General features: G+C 35.4%; 1 protein-coding gene across 1 annotated transcript in view; it reads right to left on the bottom strand.

Annotated features, from left to right (window-relative positions):
* Positions 1-22,019, bottom strand: part of LOC148950117 (actin-binding LIM protein 2-like) — a 60,146-nt gene that overhangs the window by 28,444 nt on the left and 9,683 nt on the right. The gene's annotated exons all lie outside the window — the stretch shown is intronic.

Genomic DNA, 22,019 nt, shown 5'->3' with positions numbered 1-22,019 from the left:
AACTGGGAAGTGATTGAACAGCGTAAAGAAATATTTAATTGATTTATCAAGCAGCATTTTGCTCTCACCAGCTCTAATATCAATAGTGGGTAATATACAGTCTTAAATTGCAAGAAATATGCTTTAGTATCACTTGAAATGAAGATCAAATAAGACATAATATGAACTCTGGAAATCCGATTATTTCTCTCTATACAAGAATGGATTTCAAGCTTTGATACAAATTCTAATGCTAGTCTATAGTCCTAACACTATCAAGATGGCCTTACTTTGAACTTGTGTACAAACTAATCATGATATGTCCTTTTAAGAACCAAAACCAGAGCCAGTCATTGAATTGAGCCATTGTGCAGAAGTGATACCAAATTAAACGTATAAAAATAAAGAAAATCCTAAAATAAATTGTTGCTTTATCTTGAAAGGGATTGATCCTAAAAGGGATTGATAATATTTTCATTCTATAAAAAGTGTTCTTAGTTGTTTTGCTTTTACTTTACCAAAACTCCCATATTATTTTGTGTTTTCAGTAAAGCGCTCGTTTTGTATAATCATAAAAGCAAAGGAAAACATAATTAGTTGGTTTATTTGTACTAGTTATATTAATATATATTAAATAGGCTGTGAAATAATAATTTTTGTCCGTTTTAAGTTTCAACTTCGCTCTTTGCTTCCCTCGGAATAACTTTATTTTTTTTAATTAATCTTTGTTCGTTTTTGATTAAAATTTAATGAAGAAACAATGCTGCCATGATCTTTTTTATTTATAAAGAATAATGTATGTTCGTTTTAAATTTTATTGTCACTTCTTAGTTTCAGTTTAAAACTTATTTTTAATATAATTTCTAATTATCACCGATCTATGGGAGATAAGACAGCTCTAAAAAATGCTGCAAACAACCTTGACAGCTAAGAAAAACTTTCAGTCTATAACATAAAGTTCATTATCCATACTTCACAAAACAATACATGTTTTCCAGGAATGTTTGTTTTTTGATGAGCAAAAAGCTGTTTTTACTCGGCCGACTTCACCTGAAAAAGTCATAATGAAGACAGGATTTATAAATCACTTGCTTACTACCAGAAACTAGAAGGCTACTGTAACAAAAGAAAGCTGTTTAAGGGCTCATTTAGAAGCCTATATTTACACTTAATCGCTTTTTATAAATTTTACTTGATAGCACATTCCCACAAAGTGCACTTTCGGCTGTTTCCTCAACTTTTTTTTTAAATGAAACAAGTGCTTTTTCCATAAAGTGACCAAAAAAGGTGATTTCAGAACCTAGGCAAGAGCAAAAACTAAGGAGGCAAGGACGTCCCTTCCCCTCAATTACCGCCGTTAAAACTAGCACACAGGCTTCACCACAGAGTGAAGTTTGAAGTTTCAATTCAAAACTGTTGATCAATCAAGCTTAATTTTGGTAGATGTTTAGTTGAAAAGTTTTTGGTTTTAGCTAATTTGTTTTCACAATAATCTTTTACTTTCAATATGACTAGTTGATTTATAAAACTTACTAAGAGGGTCTGGAGGGGGAGTATATGTGAGGGGATCTTATAAACCTCCAGTTAAGGGCTTTGAACCATAATTATTGCAATGGTACCGTTTTATGCTTCCAAACTCTTCCACTTAAGAAGTGGTACCAAAAGTGCTGTTTTTAGTGCTATATTGCACTTTTGGATGGTAAAATTGATAAAAAGCACGTAGATATGAGTAATAGGTTTAAAATCTGCCTTCCCGGGATATGCCCTAAAAAATGAGTGCATCACGCTTACAGAAACATTGGATTATCTGAAAAGCAATCATACGAAGGGACAAACCATGATTGAATAAAAATACAAGCTGGAATCGAACGCATGGAAATCTAATTTGAAGTCCAGCGCTGTACTGACAGAACCACACCTATAGTAATTTAATTTAATGTATTGGTGTTTATGGGACTGTAATTGTGTAGCTTGTTAAGGAGGGCTGGAGGAAGAATTTGCAGTGGGTGTTCTTGCAAACCTCCAGTTAAGAGTTTTGGACTATAATTATTACAGTGATACCTTTTTATGCTTCCAAGATTTTCCACTTAAGAAGTGGCACCAAAAATGTTGTTTTCGGTGCTATATCTCACTTACGAATGTTAGAATTGATAAAAAGCATGTAGATATGAGCAAAAGTTTTCAAATGAGCCATTAAAAATCACTATAAAAAGTTCTAGTAACCCACTCGCCCTAGCTTTTCCACTTGAGACATGGCACCAAAAGTGCCGTTTTTAGTGCTATTTGAAACTTGCATACGGTGGAGTTTATAGGAAGAACGTATATATGAGCAATTTTTTTTTATATGAACTATCAAAAATGTATCTAAGATGTTCTGGTAGCCCGCTAGCCCAACCCCTCGAAACTGGCATAAAAAGTGCCTTTTTTCGTGCCATATGGCACTTGCACACTGCAAAATTTATATAAACCATCTACATATGAAAAATAGCTTTTGAATGAGCTCTTAAGCATATCTCTTTGATGTTCTAGTAACTCGCTAGGCGTGTAATAAAGAAAAAAAACGACCGTTTTAACATTTTTTAACTTTTAGTTACTATGCGCTGTGGTTCGCTTTTTACTATGCTGCAGCTAATGCTTCAACCATGACAAAGAGTTCATTGTAGATTCTCCTCAGAAACTAGTCAACATTAAAATCAGTGAAGTCTAATAGATGGTAGAATTTATAAAAACTAATAAATATAAGCAATAGCTTATAATTGAGCCTACGACGGGCTAAAAAAATATAAATGTTTTTACTTTTATAATTTTAATAAATCAAATAATATTAACATTTTGATTACTAAATATCAGTATATGTATATTAAACTGACAATGCACATTCATTTATATTTTTTTCAGTAAAGTGCAAATTTTGTTCTAGCCTTGGGAAGTCATAGGGGTTTTGAGCCCAACTTAGGATAATTTCTGCTCGTTTTGAGTTTGACTCGGTTATTTATTGTAATTTCTGTTCGTTTTGGGTTTCATTTATTTATCGATGCTGATTTGTGGTAGTTTCATGCTTGGTAGACTATTTGATTTCATTTTTACTAATTTTTGTTTAATGGAGTTCTTTACTTTTCTTTGAAAAACTTATATTATGGAAAAAAGTTTTTTTTTAATTAATTTCTGTTCGTTTTATATTGACAGTCTTTTCAGAGAAAAAGAAAATAATACTGTAGATCTTTTCGTTTTTTAAGAATTCAAAATTTGGCGTGCTATTTGTATGCTGGAGAAAAATTTTCAGCAATTTTTAAAAACATACGCCCTCTTACAAACCTGGACACAAATAGTAGTGTTTAATTTAGTTTCATACCTCTTCTAGTTGACCTGAAATTGAAAGCTTGATACCATTCGACAAAAAAATCTATATACTTTCTTTGATAGCTTGGATACACTTAGGCTATTTTTATTTGGTTCAATTTTAATAGCAGAAGCAGCCCCAAAAGTTTGGACATAAATATCCACAGTCGTTCTGGGGATACTGCTGAGATGCCTTATTGGGAATTAGCATTAACACAGTGCATTTTTATTTAATCTTATGGTAACATTTAGTTTTTAAAAACAATGTAAATTAGGAGTGTGGGCTTGGTTGGGGGATTAGTTGTTCTCAAATTACTTTTGATTATTAAAAAGGGCATCAGCCCTTTCTATTTTCAATCGAAGGAGCCCTTTTCGAAGTTCCTACGACAACTCCTTCGATACAAAGGGCCCTGGTCTAAACAACAACAATAAAATAATACCCACATCGATCTTTGCTATAAAAATGTCTATCCTTCCAATCACTTTCGACTATTAAAAAGGGGATTAGGTCTTTCGATTTCCAATCGAATGAGCCCTTTTTGAGTTTCTACGACAACACTTCCTATAAACACCTTATTTGCCCCCAGGACATAAATTACAACCCTTATCCTAAAGGTTGTGAGGGTGGTTGTCATCCTCTAAGACCCAATTTACTAAAATTTCAACTACTTTAAACAAAATTGCTATCTAAAAATTTTGATTGGATGTATCTGGGAAAATGGTGGGCGTGAGAGGGGCGTAAGTCTTTCTCCAATCACTTTCGACTATTTAAAAATGCACTAGCCCTATCAATTCCCAATCAAATGAGCCCTTTTGTAGTTTCTACGACAACTCTTTCCATACAAACCTTATAAGCCCCCGGGGGATAACTTACAACACTTTACCCTGAGGACTGGGGAGGGGGTTATCATCCTCAAAGACCTATTTTCCAGAACTTACTACTACGTTGAACAGAATAGCTATCTGAAAATTTTGCTTGGATGTGTTTGGGGGACGGGCGGGCGTGAGAGGGGGGTTAGTTGCCCTCAAATCACTTTCAACTATTAAAAAGGGCCCTAGCCCTCTCAATTTCCAATTGAATCAGCCCCTTTTGAAGTTTTTACGACAGATCTATCGTTAAAAACCCTATATGCCCCCCGAGCATGGCTTACGCCTCGTGCACTGGGGACTCTGGGGGGGTTTGTCATCCATAAAGACAGAATTTCCAGACCTTATAACACCCTTCAACACAATTACTATACCTAAACTTTGTTTGGATGTGTTTGGGGAAATGGTGGGCGTGAGAGGGGGGTTAGTTACTCCACTCGCTTTTGACTATTAAAAAGGGCAATTTCAATTTCCAATCAAATGAGCTCCTTTTGAAATTTCTATATAAACCTTATATGCAAACAGAGCACAACTTACAACCCTTGCACTGAGGACTCTGATGGGGTTATCATCCTAAAAGACCTAATTTCCAGAACTTTCGACTACGTTGAACAAAATGGATATCTCAAAATTTTGATTGGATGTGTTTGTGGACATGGTGGGCGTGAGAGGGGGTTAGCTGCCCTTTAATCACTTTCAACTATTGAAAAGGCACTAGCCCTTTCCATTTTCAATTGAATGAGCCCTTTTTGATGCTTTTAAAACATTGCTTTCTATAAGAACCTTACATGCCCCAAGGGCATAACTTACAACCCTTGCCCTGAGGGCTGTGGTGGAGTTTCTTCCTCAAAAACATAATTTTTATCTAGAAATCCACAAAACTGAACAAAATGGATATCTCAAAATTTTGATTGGATGTGTTTGGGGAAATGGTGGGCGTGAGAGGGGGGTAGCTGCCCTTCAATCACTTTCAACTATTGAAAAGGCACTAGCCCTTTCCATTTTCAATTGAATGAGCCCTTTTTGATGCTTTTAAAACATTGCTTTCTATAAGAACCTTACATGCCCCAAGGGCATAACTTACAACCCTTGCCCTGAGGGCTGTGGTGGAGTTTCTTCCTCAAAAACATAATTTTTATCTAGAAATCCACAAAACTGAACAAAATGGTTATCTAAAAATTTTGATTGGATGTGTTTGGGGACAGGGTGTGCGTGAGAGGGGGGCTAGTTGCCCTCAAATAGCTTTCGACTATTTAAAAGGGCACTAGACCTTTGAATTTCCAATTGAATGAGCTTTTTTTCCAGTTTCTACGACAAAGATTTCAATAGAAACTTATATGCCCCGAGGGCATAACATATAACCCTTGCCCTGAAGACTGTGGGGGGGTGTTATGCTCAAAGGTATAATTTCCTGAAATTTAACTGCGTGGAATAAAATGGCTATCTAAAAATTTTGATTGGATGTGTTTGGGGAAATGGTGGGCGGGCAGGGGGTGTTAGTTGCCTTCCAAATTACTTTCGACTATAAAAAAGGGCACTAGCCATTTCAATTTCTAATCGAATGATTCCTTTTTGAAGTTTCTATGACAATATAAAAATATCGCCTTCTATAAAAATCTTATATTCCCCCAGGGTATAACTTACAACCTCTGCCCTGAAGGCCGTGGGGGTGTGTCCTCCTCAAAAACATAATTTCTATCTGGAAATCAACTACGCTGAACAAAATGGCTATCTCAAAATTTTGATTGGATGTGTTTTGGGAAATGGTGGGCGTCGAAGGGGTGTTAGTTGCCTTCCAATCACTTTGGATTATTAAAAAGGGCACAAGTCACTCCAGTTTCTAATTAAATGAACCCTTTTCGAAGTTTCTACGACAACTTCTTCGATACGAAGTGCCCTGCTCTAAAGGAAAAAAAATATGATACATTGTGCCAACATCGTTCTTATATGCCCTCAGGGCATAAATTAAAACCCTTGCCCCGGAGGTTGTGGGGGCTTGTTATCCTCAAAAAAATATTTTCTATCAGGAAATCAACTACGCTGAACAAAGTGGCTTTCTCAAAATTTTGATTGGATGTGTGTGGGGAATGATGGGCGGGGGGGGGGGCCGCTAGTTCCCCTTCAATCACATTCGACTATTAAAAAGGGCACTAGTTCTTTGAATTTCCAATCGGATTAGCCCTTTTTGAAGTTTCTACGACTACGCCTTTTATAAAAAACTTATATGTCCCAGACCATAACTTAAAACCCTTGCCCCGAGGGTTGTAGGGAGTGTCCTCCTCAAAAACACATTTTCTATTTGGAAATCAACCCCGGTGAACAAAATAGCTATCTCAAAATTTTGATTGGATGTGTTTGGGGGAATGATGGGCGTGGGTGGGGGGCTAGTTGCCCCCCAATCATTTTTGACTATTAAAAAGGGCACTAGCCCTTTGAATTTCCAATCAAATGAGCCTCGTCTGAAGTTTCTACGACAACGGCTTCATTAAAAACCTTATATGCCCCCAGGGCATAACTTAAAACCCTTGCCCTGTTAATTTTTGGGGAGTGTCCTCCTCAAAAATATATTTTCTATTTTGAAATCAACTACGCTGAATAAAATGGCTATCTAAAAATTGTGATTAGATGTGTGTGGGGGAATGATGGGAGTGGGGGGGGGACTAGTTGCCCTCCAATCATTTTCGACTATTAAAAAGGGCACTAGCCTTTTGAATTTCCAATCAAATAAGCCTTTTTGAATTTTCTACAACAACGCCTTCTATAAAAACCTTATATGCCCTCAGGTCCTAACTTAAAATCCTTGCCCTAAGGGTTGTGGGGGAGTGTCCTCCTCAAAAAGATATGTTCTATCTGAAAATCAACTACGCTGAACAAAATGGCTATCCCAAATTTTTGGATGTATTTGGGGTAATGATGGGCGTGGGGGGGGGGGCTAGTTGCCCTCGAATCCCTTTCGACTATTAAAAAGGGCACTAGCCACTCCAATTTCCAATCGAATGAGCCCTTTTCGAAGTTTCTACGACAACTCCTTCGATACGAAGTGCCCGGGTATGGAGAAGAAAAAAAAATACTTTGTGCCCATATCGTTCTTTACTTAGGCATCGCTATCCCGCTGCCTATGATTAGAAAAAATTGAATTCAGAAAGCAACAAATTTTCACCGTTAGTACTATTGAGATTAGGGTAGCATCTTAAGAAATTTTGTACCTACAGAAACTCACAAAAAATGTATGTAAAGCAGCGATTTTAAAAGTTAAAAAATAATTTTTTAAAATAAATTTCCGCGTGTTCATTTTGCAGACAAGCAAATTGAACAAGCCATTTCCTTATTTTTATAATTGTCTTTGTATACTCAAAATTCAATTAGCATTCCCATTTTTCTGCTAATATTTCCATTCGAACTGATATAAACTGCCATTTTTCTGCAAATATTCGAATTGATCTTATGCTGAACATATTACTTTCAATCTTCCTATAGTCAAATTTAAAATGATATTGAAGAAACTTCAAACTACTGTTGAAGTTCAAACCGTGTTGTTTGATATAACCTATTTACGGTGAAAATTACATTTTTCTACTGAAAAGTACATAAATCTTAACAATTTCAATAATTTGTTGGAATTCAATAAGCAAGTCACATTTCCAACAGAAAAATTGGATTTTTCTTGTGATTAATTAAAAAAAATTTTCCACAATATAACTTTTTCAAAGAAAAGTAAAGAACTCCATTAAAAAGAAAATGAGCAAAAATAAAATCAAATAATCTACCAAGCGTGAAACTACCAAAAATCAGCATCGATAAATAAATGAAACCCAAAACGAACGGAAATTATAATAAATAACCGAGTCAAACTCAAAACGAGCAGAAATTAACACAGGTTGGGCTCAAAACCCTTATGCCTTCCCAAGGCCTGACATAATTTGCTCTTTATTGAAAAAAGTATAAATGTTTTTACTTTTATAACTTTAATAAATCAAATAGTGTTAACATTTTGATTACTAAATCAGTATATGTATATAAAACTGACAATGCACATTCATTTGTATTTTTTTTTCAGTAACGTGCAAATTATGTTCTGGCCTTGGGAAGGCATAGGGGATTTGAGTCCGACTTATGTTAATTTCTGCTCGTTTTGAGTTTGACTCGGTTATTTATTGTAATTTCTGTTTGTTTTGAGTTTCGTTTATTTATCGATGCTGATTTGTGGTAGTTTCACGCTTGGTAGATTATTTGAGTTTATTTTTGGCTCATTTTTTGTTTAATGGAGTTCTTTACTTTTCTTTGCAAAACTTATTTTATGGAAAAAGTTTTTTTTTAATTATTTTCTGTTCGTTTTATCTTGACATAGTCTTTTCAGGGAAAAAGAAAATAATACTTTAAATCTTTTCGTTTTTTTAAGACTTTATAGTTTGTCCTGCTATTCTTGGGATAGAGCTGTCGTTCTTGGGATACTGCTGAGATGCCTTATTGGGAATTAGCATCAACACAGTGCATTTTGATTCAATATCAAGGCAATTTTTATTTTTTAAAAATAAGGGTAAATGGGGAGGGTGGGCAAGGGAGGGGGATTAGTTGCCCTCCAATCACTTTCAATTATTAAAAAGGGCATCATCCCTTTCTATTTTCAATTGAATGAGCCCTTTTTAAAGTTCCTATGACAACTCCTTCGATACGAAGTACACTGGTCTAAACAACAACAAGAAACGAAAAAATAATACATTATACCCACATCGATCTTTACTATAAAAATGTCAAGCCTTTCAATAACTTTCGACTATTTAAAAGCGCAATAGGCCTTCCGATTTCCAATCGAATGAGCCTTTTTTGACAATGCTTCTACGACAATGCTTTCTGAAAAGACCTTATATGCCCCAAGGGCATAAATTATAACCCTAAGGGCTGTTAGGGTGGTTGTCATCCTCTAAGACCTAATTTCCAGAACTTTCAACTACGCTAAACAAAATGGCTATCTCAAAAGTTTTGACTGGATGTGTTTGGGGAAATGGTGGGCGTGAGAGGGGTGTTAGTCGCTCTCCAATCACTTTCAACAATTAAAACAGGCACTAGCCCTTTCAATTCCCAATCAAATGAGCCCTTTTGAAGTTTCTACGACAGCGCTTTCAATAAAAACCTTATATGCCCCCAGGGCATAACTTACAGCCCTTGGCCTGAGGGCTGGGGGGGGGTGGTCTTCCTAATAGACCTACTTTCCGGAACATTCTACTACGTTGAACAAAATGGCTATCTGAAAATTTTGCGTCGATGTGTTTGGGGGAATGGTGGGCGTGAGAGGGGGGTGAGTTACCCTCCAATCACTTTCGACCATTAAAAAGGGTACTAGCCCTCTCAATTTACAATTGAATGAGCCCCTTTTGAAGTTTACGACAACTATATCAATAAAAACCTTACATGCCCCCTGGGCATAACTTACAATCTTTGCCCTGGGGGCTCTGGGGGGTTTGTCATCCTTAAATACATAATTTCCAGAACTTTCAATGACGTTGAACAAAATGGCTCTGTATAAACTTTGATTGAATGTTCTTGGGAAAATGGTGGGCGTGAGAGGGGGGTTAATTACTCTCCACTCACTTTCGATTATAAAAAGGGCAATTTCAATTTCCAATCAAATGAGCCCTTTTTAAAATTTCTACACAACTTTCTATAAAAACCTTATATGCCCCCAGGGCATAAATTACAACCTTTGCACTGAGGGCTCTGAGGGGGTTATCATCCTAAAAGACCCAATTTCCAGAACTTTCAACAACATTGACCAAAATGGATATATCAAAATTTGGATTGGATGTGTTTGGAAAATGGTGTGCGTGACAGGGGGTAAGTTGTCCTTCAATCACTTTCGACTATAAAAAGGGCACTAGTCCTTTCAATTTTCAATTGAATGAGCCCTTTTTGAAGTTTCTACAACATCGTTTTCTATAAAAACCTTATATGCCACCAAGGCATAACCTACAACCCTTGCCCGGAGGGCTGTGGGGGGGGGGGTTGTCATCCTCAAACATAAAATTTCCAAAACTTTCAACTTCGTTGAATAAAACGGCTATCTAAAAATTTTGATTCGATGTGTTTGGGGAAAATGTGTTTGGTGTTAGGGGATTGGTTGCCCTCAAATCCCTGTCGACAACTAAAAAGGGCGCTAGCCCTTTGAATTACCCATCGAATGAGCCCTTTTTCCAGTTTCTATGACAAAAATTTCAATAAAACCTTATATACCCCGGGGGCATAACTTATAACCCTTGCCCTGAAGACTGTGGGGAGAGTGTCCTGCTCAAAGGTATAATTTCCTGAACTTTAAACTCTGTGAAACAAAATGGCTATTTCACAATTTTGATTGGATGTGTTTGGGGAAATGGTGGACGTGGAAGGGGTGTTAGTTGCCTTCCAAAGACTTTCGACTATTAAAAAGGGCACTAGCCATTTCCATTTCCAATCGAAAGAGCCCTTTTTGAAGTTTCTACGACAACGCGTTCTATAAAAACCTTATATGCCCCCAGGGCATAACTTACAACCCTTGCCCTGAGGGCTGTGGGAGGGGGGGGGGGATTTCATCCTCAAAGACCTAATTTCCCGAACTTAAAACTACGTTGAAGAAAATGGCTTTCTCAAAATTTTGATTGGATGTGCTTGGAGGAATGGTGGGCGTGAGGTTAGTTGCCCTCCAATCACTTTCGACTATTAAAAAGGGCACTAGCCCTTTGCATTTCCAATTGAATGAGCCTTTTTTGAAGGTTCTGCGACAACACTTTCTATAAAAAACCTTATACGCCCCCTGGGCATAACTTACGACCCTTGCCCTGAGGGCTGTGGGGGAGCGTCCTCCTTAAAAATATAATTTCTATTTTGTAATCAACTACGCTGAACAAAAAGGCTGTCTCAAAATTCTGATTGGATGTATTACGGGAACTGGTGGGCGGGGAAGGGTTGTTAGGTGCCTTTCAATCACTTTCGACATGGAAAAACGCATAAGCCACTTCAGTTTCCAATCGAATGGGCCCTTTCCGAAGTTTCTGCGACAACTTCTTCGATACGAAGTGCCCTGGTCTAAAGGAAAAAAATAATAAATAATATATTGTGTGAACATCGTTCTTATATGCCCCAAAGGCATAAATTGAAACCCTTGCCCTGAGGGTTGTGGGGGAATATCCTCCTCAAAAACATAATTTTTATATGGAAATCAACTACGCTGAACAAAATGGCTATCTAAAAATTTTGACTGAATGTGTTTGGGGAAATGGTGGGCGTGGAAGGGGTGTTGGTTGCCTTCCAATCACTTTCGACTATTAAAAAGGGAACAAGCCATTCTAATTTCCAATCGAATGAGCCCTTTCCAAAGTTTCTACGACAACTCCTTCGATACGAAGTGCCCCGGTCTAAAACCAAGAAAAAAAAATAATTAAATATTATATTGTGCCAACATCGTTCTTTACTTAGGCTGCACTATTGTGCTGCCTATGACTTGTTTGAATTCAATAAGCAAGTCACAATTCCACCAGAAAAATTGGATTTTTTTGAGTTGTTTGAATTCGAGCAAAAAATTTTGTTGGAAATCAATTTTTTTTTTTTTTTTACAGTGCAGCTTTTCCACTTGAGACACTACACCAAAAGTGCCGTTTTTAGTACCATTTGAACTTGATGATGGTGGAATTTATATGAAAGACGTAGACATGTGCAATATCTTTTATATGAGCTAAAAAAGATCTGTCAACGATGTTCTGGTAGCCTGCTAGTGCCACCCTTTGAGAAATGGCACAAAAAGTGCCATTTTAGTGCCATATGGCACTTGAAGATTGTATAATCTATAAAAAGCAGGCAGATATGAGAAATAGCTTTTGAATGAGCCATTAAGAATCTCTCTATGATGTTCTGGTAGCCCGCTAGACCTGTTGAAAAAAAAACCAAAAAAAAAAACCGAGAGACAGATCAGTGCTACCGATGCAAAAAAGTGATGTTCCTTGTTATTCTGGGAGGGGGACTGTAACTTCCCTGTACAAAGTTATGACCATTTTGATTCCAATGGTACATTTTTTATTCTTTTCGGACGTTATTTTAGTTAGGTCTCTGGTTTGTTTTCGAAATTACCATTTTTTTTTCGCAATAAACGTTTACTTCTGAGACGAACGAAAATAATAGTTGATACTTATCAGTAAGCGTCAGATGGAATTTTTTTTCACTAGGCAGTTTGTTTTCGAATCACGTTTTTAAACTTTTGGTTACTATGGGCTGTGGTTCGCTCTTTACTAGGTTGCAGCTGCTGCTGCAACCATGATAAAACTAAACTAGGTGTCAGCGATAAAAATAAAAGGATATCTTAGGAAATATATAAAGTAGAGGCACTTGGAAGAGATACGACTAATGACTAAGGGTATATTGCGCTAAAGGTGAATCTTAGTAGCCAAAAGTATACACCAGGCCGTGATTATTGTTTTCTATTAAAATATGTTGAAATTATGCTTCGGGAAGCATAGGAAATTATGCTCTTCATTAAGGAGTCATAATAAAATCATGCTACCAGGAAATGAAAAACCGCTGATAGCTACAAGTAAACGGACCCAGAAAATATTTTTTCATACAGTGATTTATGCTTAATAAAACTTTACAGTGTAAAAGTCTTGATAGGCCTATTTAAAATTTGCACCAAGAATAAATATTGCAGTGATTAAATAAATTCGAAGGTACATAATTACTGTGTTTTTCGAAGAAATGATGGCTAAGAAGGGATAACCCTTAAGACATACGAATTTTTTTTGCTTCTTGTATATGCTCAAGATATAATTTGTATTATTCTACCATGTTTCTTAAAGTAATGATAAATTCCAAAAGTAAAATTAAAGCTATAGTTTGGAAAAAAGAAAAAAAATATTAGATATACTAGAAATATGGTGACAGTTCATGTAAATATATGTATGTGTATATATACATTTATATGTAGAAATACATATGAATATATATAATATGTTATTTTAAGAAGTAACTAGCATCATTTTTTTCATTTTTTGGATCGAAACTTATATTCACAGACATTGTTTTTTTGGCATAATTAACACCTAATTTTTTTATACCCCCTTTGATTTGAGCGATTACATACAATCCAAAACTCCAAGACCAGTTCAATGTTACCATGGAACCAAAGGTTCACGCCATTTGATATGTCTATACTATCAGACTATAAAATCAACTGATACCTTGGAAGTATGCCATATTTGGGAGAATTTTTTTTTCTCAAATTCCGAGATTTAGAAGTGAGATATACTCAGATCTTACATTAGGCCACAGTATATAAATAATATATTTTATCTTTATATTATCTTATACATATATTTTATATTATAGATTTTATAATTATATCATCTTTATACAGTGCATTAGGCCTAGAAATATCAAAGCAAGTGCTACCTATAGCCTAAATGACTTTTATATATTGAAAGAAAATTTTATAACATTTTTTGTTAAAGTGAAATTTTGTGGAAATTTAAAGTTAAAATCCAAAATTTAATGTTTAATTTATCCAAGGCACTCATAAGACCGGACAAAAAATTACATCAACGACGCTATCCAAATAAATTAACTATTAATTCCGTCCTCCCTTACCCCCCCCCCCCCTATCCCTGTAAAATTTCTTATGGTTGATTTTCACCTGAAAAATTCTCCTTGCCGTACTTTCATTTAAAAAAGACTTTAATAACTGATTTTTTTCCAATCACTCCAGACATCCCCCATGTTGTGTAGTGTTTTCTTGGAAACTGCCCCCCCTCCGGTGAGAAGTTTCTTCTTGGGAAAATTCCTCGATAACACATTTCTCCTGCAAAAAATTCTTCCATGGAAAATTTATCCTGCAAAAAATCCTCTCCCCTACCACCACTAAAAAATTCCTCAAACATTTATTATTATAATAATAATTAACAATGATTGTTATAATGATTAAAAAAAGCATATTAACTTTAACATCTCAAGAAATCCACGCAACTTTTGTGAAAAAACTCCCTCTAATCATCAAAATATCCCCAAAGTTCTTCTTGGAACAAATATCGCAGACATCACATTCATTTGCGTTACTTATAGAAGAGCAGAAGTTAGTACTCAAGAGTTAGCTCGAATTGAGCAGGTAGGCTATTCTTTTGAAAGATGAATACAAAAAAAAATTCTTCAAATAGGATCACTCCTCCATATTCCAATTCTGCTGGCACTTAAAAATATTGTGAATATTATATGGTAAAAAATTTAAAACTGTCATTAAATAAATATATATTCTTAAAGAAATTAAAAATCAAGTATTAGTAGTAAGGCATGTATTGATGGAAACAGTACAAGAAACGGTACAAGATAATAGTGTATACAATATGAACGGTACATGAAACGGGACATGAAAGAATACATGGAATTGCACAAGAAAACCCACGCCTTTGGCACTATACTTAGACATGTGCATTTTAAAAAGCTGGCACGGTTTTTGTTATTGATAAGAATTGCACAAGAGTAGACATTTTAAAAAGCGATCTTTAGCTATAGAGCGGGCACGCATGTTAATTGGAAGATTGCCTTAACTGGAGAGTAGTTTGTTATTAAAAAATTGGACGCCACAATTAGAATTGTTTGATTGACATTTGCAAAAAAGGGGGAAGGGATTTGCGGATTGGAGTGTAACTCGAGAGTAGTTTGTTATTAAAAAATTGGACGCTACAATCAGAATTGTTTGATTGACATTTGAAAAAAAGGGTTAAGGGATTCGCGAATTGAGGGTTATCAGCTAAGATAGCCCCTTGCCATGGAACATAGCAATCTAAGTGATCATTGGCTGGTCCAGTGCATGTGTAATTGAACCAGCATATCTGATGATGGAAGGCCGGAAAAAAATATGACTTGACCTAGCTTTTCTTCTTCGATGTGTTCTGTATAATACACAAGTGGTGTTTGAGCAGTGTTGTCAATTTAAAATAGATTTTAATGTTATCGATTACTAAAATTTGTACATGTGTGTACATGTGTGTACATGAGCTTTTTCTGAAAGACTTTAGACTACTGTAAGGCTCCCCGCGATCAGAAATTAAATTATAAAAAAGTTTCTTCAACTGAAAGTAAGGAGCAACATCAAAACTTAAACGGGCAGAAATAGAGGCTGTTTCCATAGATTTAGGATTCATTAACTATAGTGTTGCCAGTCAAAAGCTATGAGCTTGAGAAAATTGCCTGATTATCGGAAAATGGGGAAACACCCTCCAAAAGTCGACAGGAATGGAATTGTCTTGTGGGGGGAATTTTCCATGGAAGAGGGGAAGGGTATTTTTACGTGAAAACAACTTCATTCGTGGCCCACCCCCGCAATCAGAAATTAAATTATAAAAGTTTCTTCAACTGAAAGTAAGGAGCAGCAACATCAAAAGCTGTGAGCTTGAGAAAATTGCCTGATTATCGAAAAATAGGGAAACGCCCTCCAAAAGTTGACAAGAATGGAATTGCCTTGAGGGGGGAATTTTCCATGGAAGAGGGGAAGGGTATCTTTACATGAAAACAGCTTCAACCATGCCCAGCTCCCCGCGATCAGAAATTAAATTATAAAAAAGTTTCTTCAACTGAAAGTAAGGAGCAATATCAAAATTTAAACGGACAGAAATAGAGTCTGTTTCCAAAGAATTAGGATTCATTAAATTTAGTGTTGCCAGTCAAAAGCTATGAGCTTGAGAAAATTGCATGATTATCGAAAGATGGGGAAACACCCTCCAAAAATCGACAGGAATGGAATTGTCGTGGGGGGGGGAATTTTCCATAAAAGAGGGGAAGTACACATGTACACACATTTCTTCAAATGAAAGTAAGGAGCAACATCAAAACTTAAACGGGCAGAAATAGAGGCTGTTTCCAAAGATTTAGGATTCATTAACTATAGTGTTGCCAGTCAAAAGCTATGAGCTTGAGAAAATTGCCTGATTATCGAAAAATCAGGAAACACCCTCCAAAAGTCAACAGAAATGGAATTGTCTTAAGGGGGGAATTTTCCATGGAAGAGGGGAAGGGTATTTTTACATGAAAACAACTTCAACCGTGCCCAGCACCCCGCGATCAGAAATTAAATTATAAAAAAGTTTCTTCAACTGAAAGTAAGGAGCAGCATCATCAAAAGCTATGAGCTTGAGAAAATTGCCTGATTATCGAAAAATATTGAAACCCTCTCCAAAAGACACCAGGAATGGAATTGTCTTGAAGGGGGACTTTTCTATGGAAGAGGGGAAGGGTATCTTTACATGAAAACAGCTTCAACCGTGCCCAGCTCCCCGCGATCAGAAATCAAATTATAAAAAATTTTCTTCAACTGAAAGTAAGGAGCAACATCAAAACTTAAATGGGGCAGAAATAGAGGCTGTTTCCAAAGATTTAGGATTCATTAACTTTAGTGTTGCCAGTCGAAAGCTATGAGCTTGAGAAAATTGCCTGATTATCGAAAAATAGGGAAACACCCTCCAAAAGTCGACAGGAATGGAATTGTCTTGAGGGGGGAAATTTCCATGGAAGAGGGGAAAGATATTTTTACGTGAAAACAACTTCAATCGTGGCCCGCCCCCCGTGATCAGAAATTGAATTATAAAAAAGTTTCTTCAACTGAAAGTAAGGAGCAACTTCAAAACTTAAACGGGCAGAAATAGAGGCTGTTTCCATAGATTTAGGATTCATTAACTTTAGTGTTACCAATCCAAAGCTATGAGCTTGAGATAATTGCCTGAATATCGGAAAATGGGGAAACACCCTCCAAAAGTCAACAGGAATGGAATTGTCTTGAGGGGGGAATTTTCCATGGAAGAGGGAAGGGTATTTTTACGTGAAAACAACTTCAACCGTGGCCCACCCCCGCAATCAGAAATTAAATTATAAAAGTTTCTTCAACTGAAAGTAAGGAGCAGCAACATCAAAAGCTGTGAGCTTGAGAAAATTGCCTGATTATCGAAAAATAGGGAAACGCCCTCCAAAAGTTGACAGGAATGGAATTGTCTTGAGGGGGGAATTTTCCATGGAAGAGGGGAAGGGTATTTTTACATGAAAACAACTTCAAGCATGCCCAGCTCCCCGCGATCAGAAATTAAATTATAAAAAAGTTTCTTCAACTGAAAGTAAGGAGCAATATCAAAATTTAAACGGACAGAAATAGAGTCTGTTTCCAAAGATTTAGGATTCATTAACTTTAGCGTTGCCAGTCAAAAGCTATGAGCTTGAGAAAATTGCCTGATTATCGAAAAATGGGGAAACACCCTCCAAAAGTCGACAGGAATGGAATTGTCGTGGGGGGGGGAATTTTCCATGGAAGAGGGGAAGTAAACATGTACACACATTTCTTCAAATGAAAGTAAGGAGCAACATCAAAACTTAAACGGGCAGAAATAGAGGCTGTTTCCAAAGATTTAGGATTCATTAACTATAGTGTTGCCAGTCAAAAGCTATGAGCTTGAGAAAATTGCCTGATTATCGAAAAATCAGGAAACACCCTCCAAAAGTCAACAGAAATCGAATGGTCTTGAGGGGGGCATTTTCCATGGAAGAGGGGAAGGGTATTTTTACATGAAAACAACTTCAACTGTGGCCTGCACCCCGCGATCATAAATTAAATTATAAAAAAGTTTCTTCAACTGAAAGTAAGGAGCAGCATCATCAAAAGCTATGAGCTTGAGAAAATTGCCTGATTATCGAAAAATAGGGAAACACCCTCCAAAAGTCGACATGAATGGAATGGTCTTGAGGGGGGAATTTTCCATGGAAGAGGGGAAGGGTATCTTTACATGACAACAGCGTCACCCGTGCCCAGCTCCCCGCGATCAGAAATTAAATTATAAAAAAGTTTCTTCAACTGAAAGTAAGGAGCAACATCAAAACTTAAATTGGGCAGAAATAGAGGCTGTTTCCAAAGATTTAGGATTCATTAACTTTAGTGTTGCCAGTCAAAAGCTATGAGCTTGAGAAAATTGCCTGATTATCGAAAAATAGGGAAACACCCTCCAAAAGTCGACAGGAATGGAATTGTCTTGAGGGGGGAATTTTCCATGGAAGAGGGGAAAGATATTTTTATGTGAAAACAACTTCAATCGTGGCCCGCCCCCCGCGATCAGAAATTGAATTATAAAAAAGTTTCTTCAACTGAAAGTAAGGAGCAACTTCAAAACTTAAACGGGCAGAAATAGAGGCTGTTTCCATAGATTTAGGATTCATTAACTTTAGTGTTACCAATCCAAAGCTATGAGCTTGAGATAATTGCCTGAATATCGGAAAATGGGGAAACACCCTCCAAAAGTCAACAGGAATGGAATTGTCTTGAGGGGGGACTTTTCCATGGAAGAGGGAAGGGTATTTTTACGTGAAAACAACTTCAATCGTGGGCCGCCCCCCTCGATCAGAAATTAAAGTATAAAAAAAGTTTATTCAACTGAAAGTAAGGAGCAACATCAAAACTTAAACGGGCAGAAATAGAGGCTGTTTCAAAAGATTTAGGATTCATTATAAAAAATTTTAACAAGAAATCTCTGAATTAAATATTTTTGGAGGGATGGGAGCGGGGTGTCTTAGAGTACTTATAGTGCTGTACTGTTGGCCGAGTTGCAAGCGAAAAACCCGTGTGAATGACTTGAAATAAAAATTTTAATAAGAAATTGCTGAAAAGTGTTTTGGGGGAGATGGGTATTAGTTTCTCATAGGCGTATGTTGTCTGAAACCTATAAAAATAAACTATTTCCGTAAAATCTGAGCTAATAAGGGTTTTGACCGTAAACTCTAGTTTTTTTGTAAGAAAACTATGGAAAATACAATTCTCTGGTACAGGTGTGAAACTTAAGTCTATTTTTGGATTGAAAAATAAAACTATATCCGTAAAATCTGAACTAATAATTAATATTTTTTTCATAAAAACAAACATTTTTTTAAACTTCGAAATTTTTCAGCTTTATTTATTTTTTTCTTTTTTTACATATCTTAAAATGCCAAAATATGCTTACGGTTCTAACAATTGTGCTCTATGATTGGTCAGAGACACGATTTGGCTTTCCCACTGATATTCTATGACCGGTTATCGACACTACCTAATCTATTGCATGTATTAAATCGGTATTTTTTACGCAGTGGAACGGTAAACACATAGGTCATATCTTAAAAAAAAAGTGAAAATGGAACATTTTAATAGAGTGTGTTCACATAACAAGGTTATTGTAGCATTGAATGTTGACAAGGAGAAGTATTTAAACTATGAAACAAGTACAAGTGGTAGCACTATTGGAAATGTATGCATGCATTGTCATGACAGTAAGGAATTAAATTTCTTTGGAATACCGAAAAAATTCAACTCTTGTGATGGTGGTTATGCGAGACTGAGATCTCCAGAGATGATTGCACTCAAAGAGAATGCTAACATAAAAATAATTGTTGATGATAGAGGACAACTCCTTGCTACTGCTGCAGGTAACACATTACCTACGGATACATCCAATCATCAGCTTTCAGGTATTAGCATTCAACGGAAGGCTAATAAAAGAAAGGCCTACTCTGCTACTAATATCGTAAACCATATATTTTTTACGTGCCGAAACTGTTACCTGTGTTAAAATAATGTGTTAATAGACAGTGAAATTGCCAGAAAAATAAAAATGGCATTGTTAGAAAATATCACTACGGAATATAAAGATGAAACGATGAAAAACAAAGCACCAGCAAACGTTACTGGCATTGATCAAACACTCAATGAATCAAATAATACCAAAGACGAAAAGCATATTGAGCCTGTTCATGAGACACCAGTAAAAATTGTGTATGATTCAAAATGGAATAATGATTATTCTACTGATTACGAACTAAGAGAAGACAATAACTACAATATCAAGAGAGAACATGGTGAACTATTTTACGGAACAGATTCAAAATGTCCAAAGTTAATAATTGATATTAATAATGTATCATAATATATTTTTGTATTAATATTCTACATAGCATTATTTCATTAAAAATATTACATTGTTATGTGTTCATTATTTTTTAGAGTAAGCTAGCATATCAAGCGTTTAGAATGTCCATTAAAACATTGGAGATGTAAGAAAAGGAATTTGCGTACATCTATTGTCAGACACACTATTTCCGTAAAATCTAAGCTATTAAGGGTTTTTGACTGTAAACTCTAGTTTTTTGTAAGAAAATTATGGAAAATACAATTCTCTGATTCAAATGTGAAACTTAAGTCTATTTTTGGATCGAAAAATAAAACTATTTCCGTAAAATCTGAGCTAATAAGGGTTTTTGACCGTAAACTATAGTTTCTTGTAAGAAAATTATGGAAAATACAATTCTCTAGTTCAAATGTGAAACTTAAGTCCAGTTTTGGATACTCATAATTATGAGGACTGATGGTTCTAATTCAATATTTTTTTTTTTTAAACTTCGAAATTATTCAACTTATCAATGAGCCGGTATTATGAGGAATTATGAGAAATTAGATTATGAGATTGATTATGAGAGATCAATGAGAAATTATCATTGAGCCGGGTCGCTCCTTACTTACAGTTCGTTACCACGAATTGTTTGATAAGCCGTAAGCTAGGAGTGTGGTCGTGTGTAAAAATAGTTTTCATATTTTGTCCCATAAGGAAATTAAAGCCAGAAAAAATGAAATGGCAGGCAAATACTTCATTAAACTGTCTCAGTTACTTTAAATTCAAAGACAATTAAAAAACTCAAAAGTTGGTATGAACAAACTGACAGAGAGTGAGCTCAAAGCACTTACTGAGAAAAGTTTATTCAATATAGAACAAAAAAAAGTTGGAAAACAAAGATTAAAAAAATGCGGATAATTGTAATATATAGTCGTGGTATTAGCGTTATAGAGTAAATATATATTTATAAATGTATTTTGCATATGTATATTGCATATGTATAAATTTGAATAGCCAAGTCACGTTGCAAAAACTGCTGCTAAGCCCATAAACAGAGTTCAATCTCAGTTCTCTGATAGGGTCTCAAAATCTATTTGTTAGAGTTCAAATTTGAGTAACGTTTTCATGAAAAATTTCTCTTAAATCAATTATTCCTTCATATATAAATAGTGCATACAATGTGTACTTCAATAAAATCATGCTACCAGGAAATGAAAAACCGCTGATAGCTACAAGTAAACGGATACAGAAAATATTTTTTCATACTGTGATTTACGCTTAATAAAACTTTACAGTTTAAAAGTCTTGATAGGCCTATTTAAAATTTGCACCAAGAATAAATATTGCAGTGATTAAATAAATTCGAAGGTACATAATTACTGTGTTTTTCGAAGAAATGATGGCTAAGAAGGGATAACCCTTAAGACATACGAATTTTTTTTGCTTCTTGTATATGCTCAAGATATAATTTGTATTATTCTACCATGTTTCTTAAAGTAATGATAAATTCCAAAAGTAAAATTAAAGCTATAGTTTGAAAAAAAGAAAAAAATATTAGATATACTAGAAATATGGTGACAGTTCATGTAAATATATGTATGTGTATATATACATTTATATGTAGAAATACATATGAATATATATAATATGTTATTTTAAGAAGCAACTAGCATCATTTTTTTAATTTTTTGGATCTAAACTTATATTCACAGACATTGTTTTTTTTGGCATAATTAACACCTAATTTTTTTATACCCCCTTTGATTTGAGCGATTACATACAATCCATAACTCCAAGACCAGTTCAATGGTACCATGGAACCAAAGGTTCATGCCATTTGATATGTCTACACTATCAGACTATAAAATCAACTGATACCTTAGAAGTATGCCATATTTGGGAGAATTTTTTTTTTTTTTTTTTTTTAATTCC

The sequence above is a fragment of the Artemia sp. Qi Xiang Cuo genome, chromosome 7 (assembly GCF_049724085.1).
Source record: "Artemia sp. Qi Xiang Cuo chromosome 7, ASM4972408v1, whole genome shotgun sequence".
In the NCBI taxonomy this organism is placed as follows: Eukaryota; Metazoa; Arthropoda; class Branchiopoda; order Anostraca; family Artemiidae; genus Artemia; species Artemia sp. Qi Xiang Cuo.
This window is presented reverse-complemented; position numbering and strand designations above follow the sequence as displayed.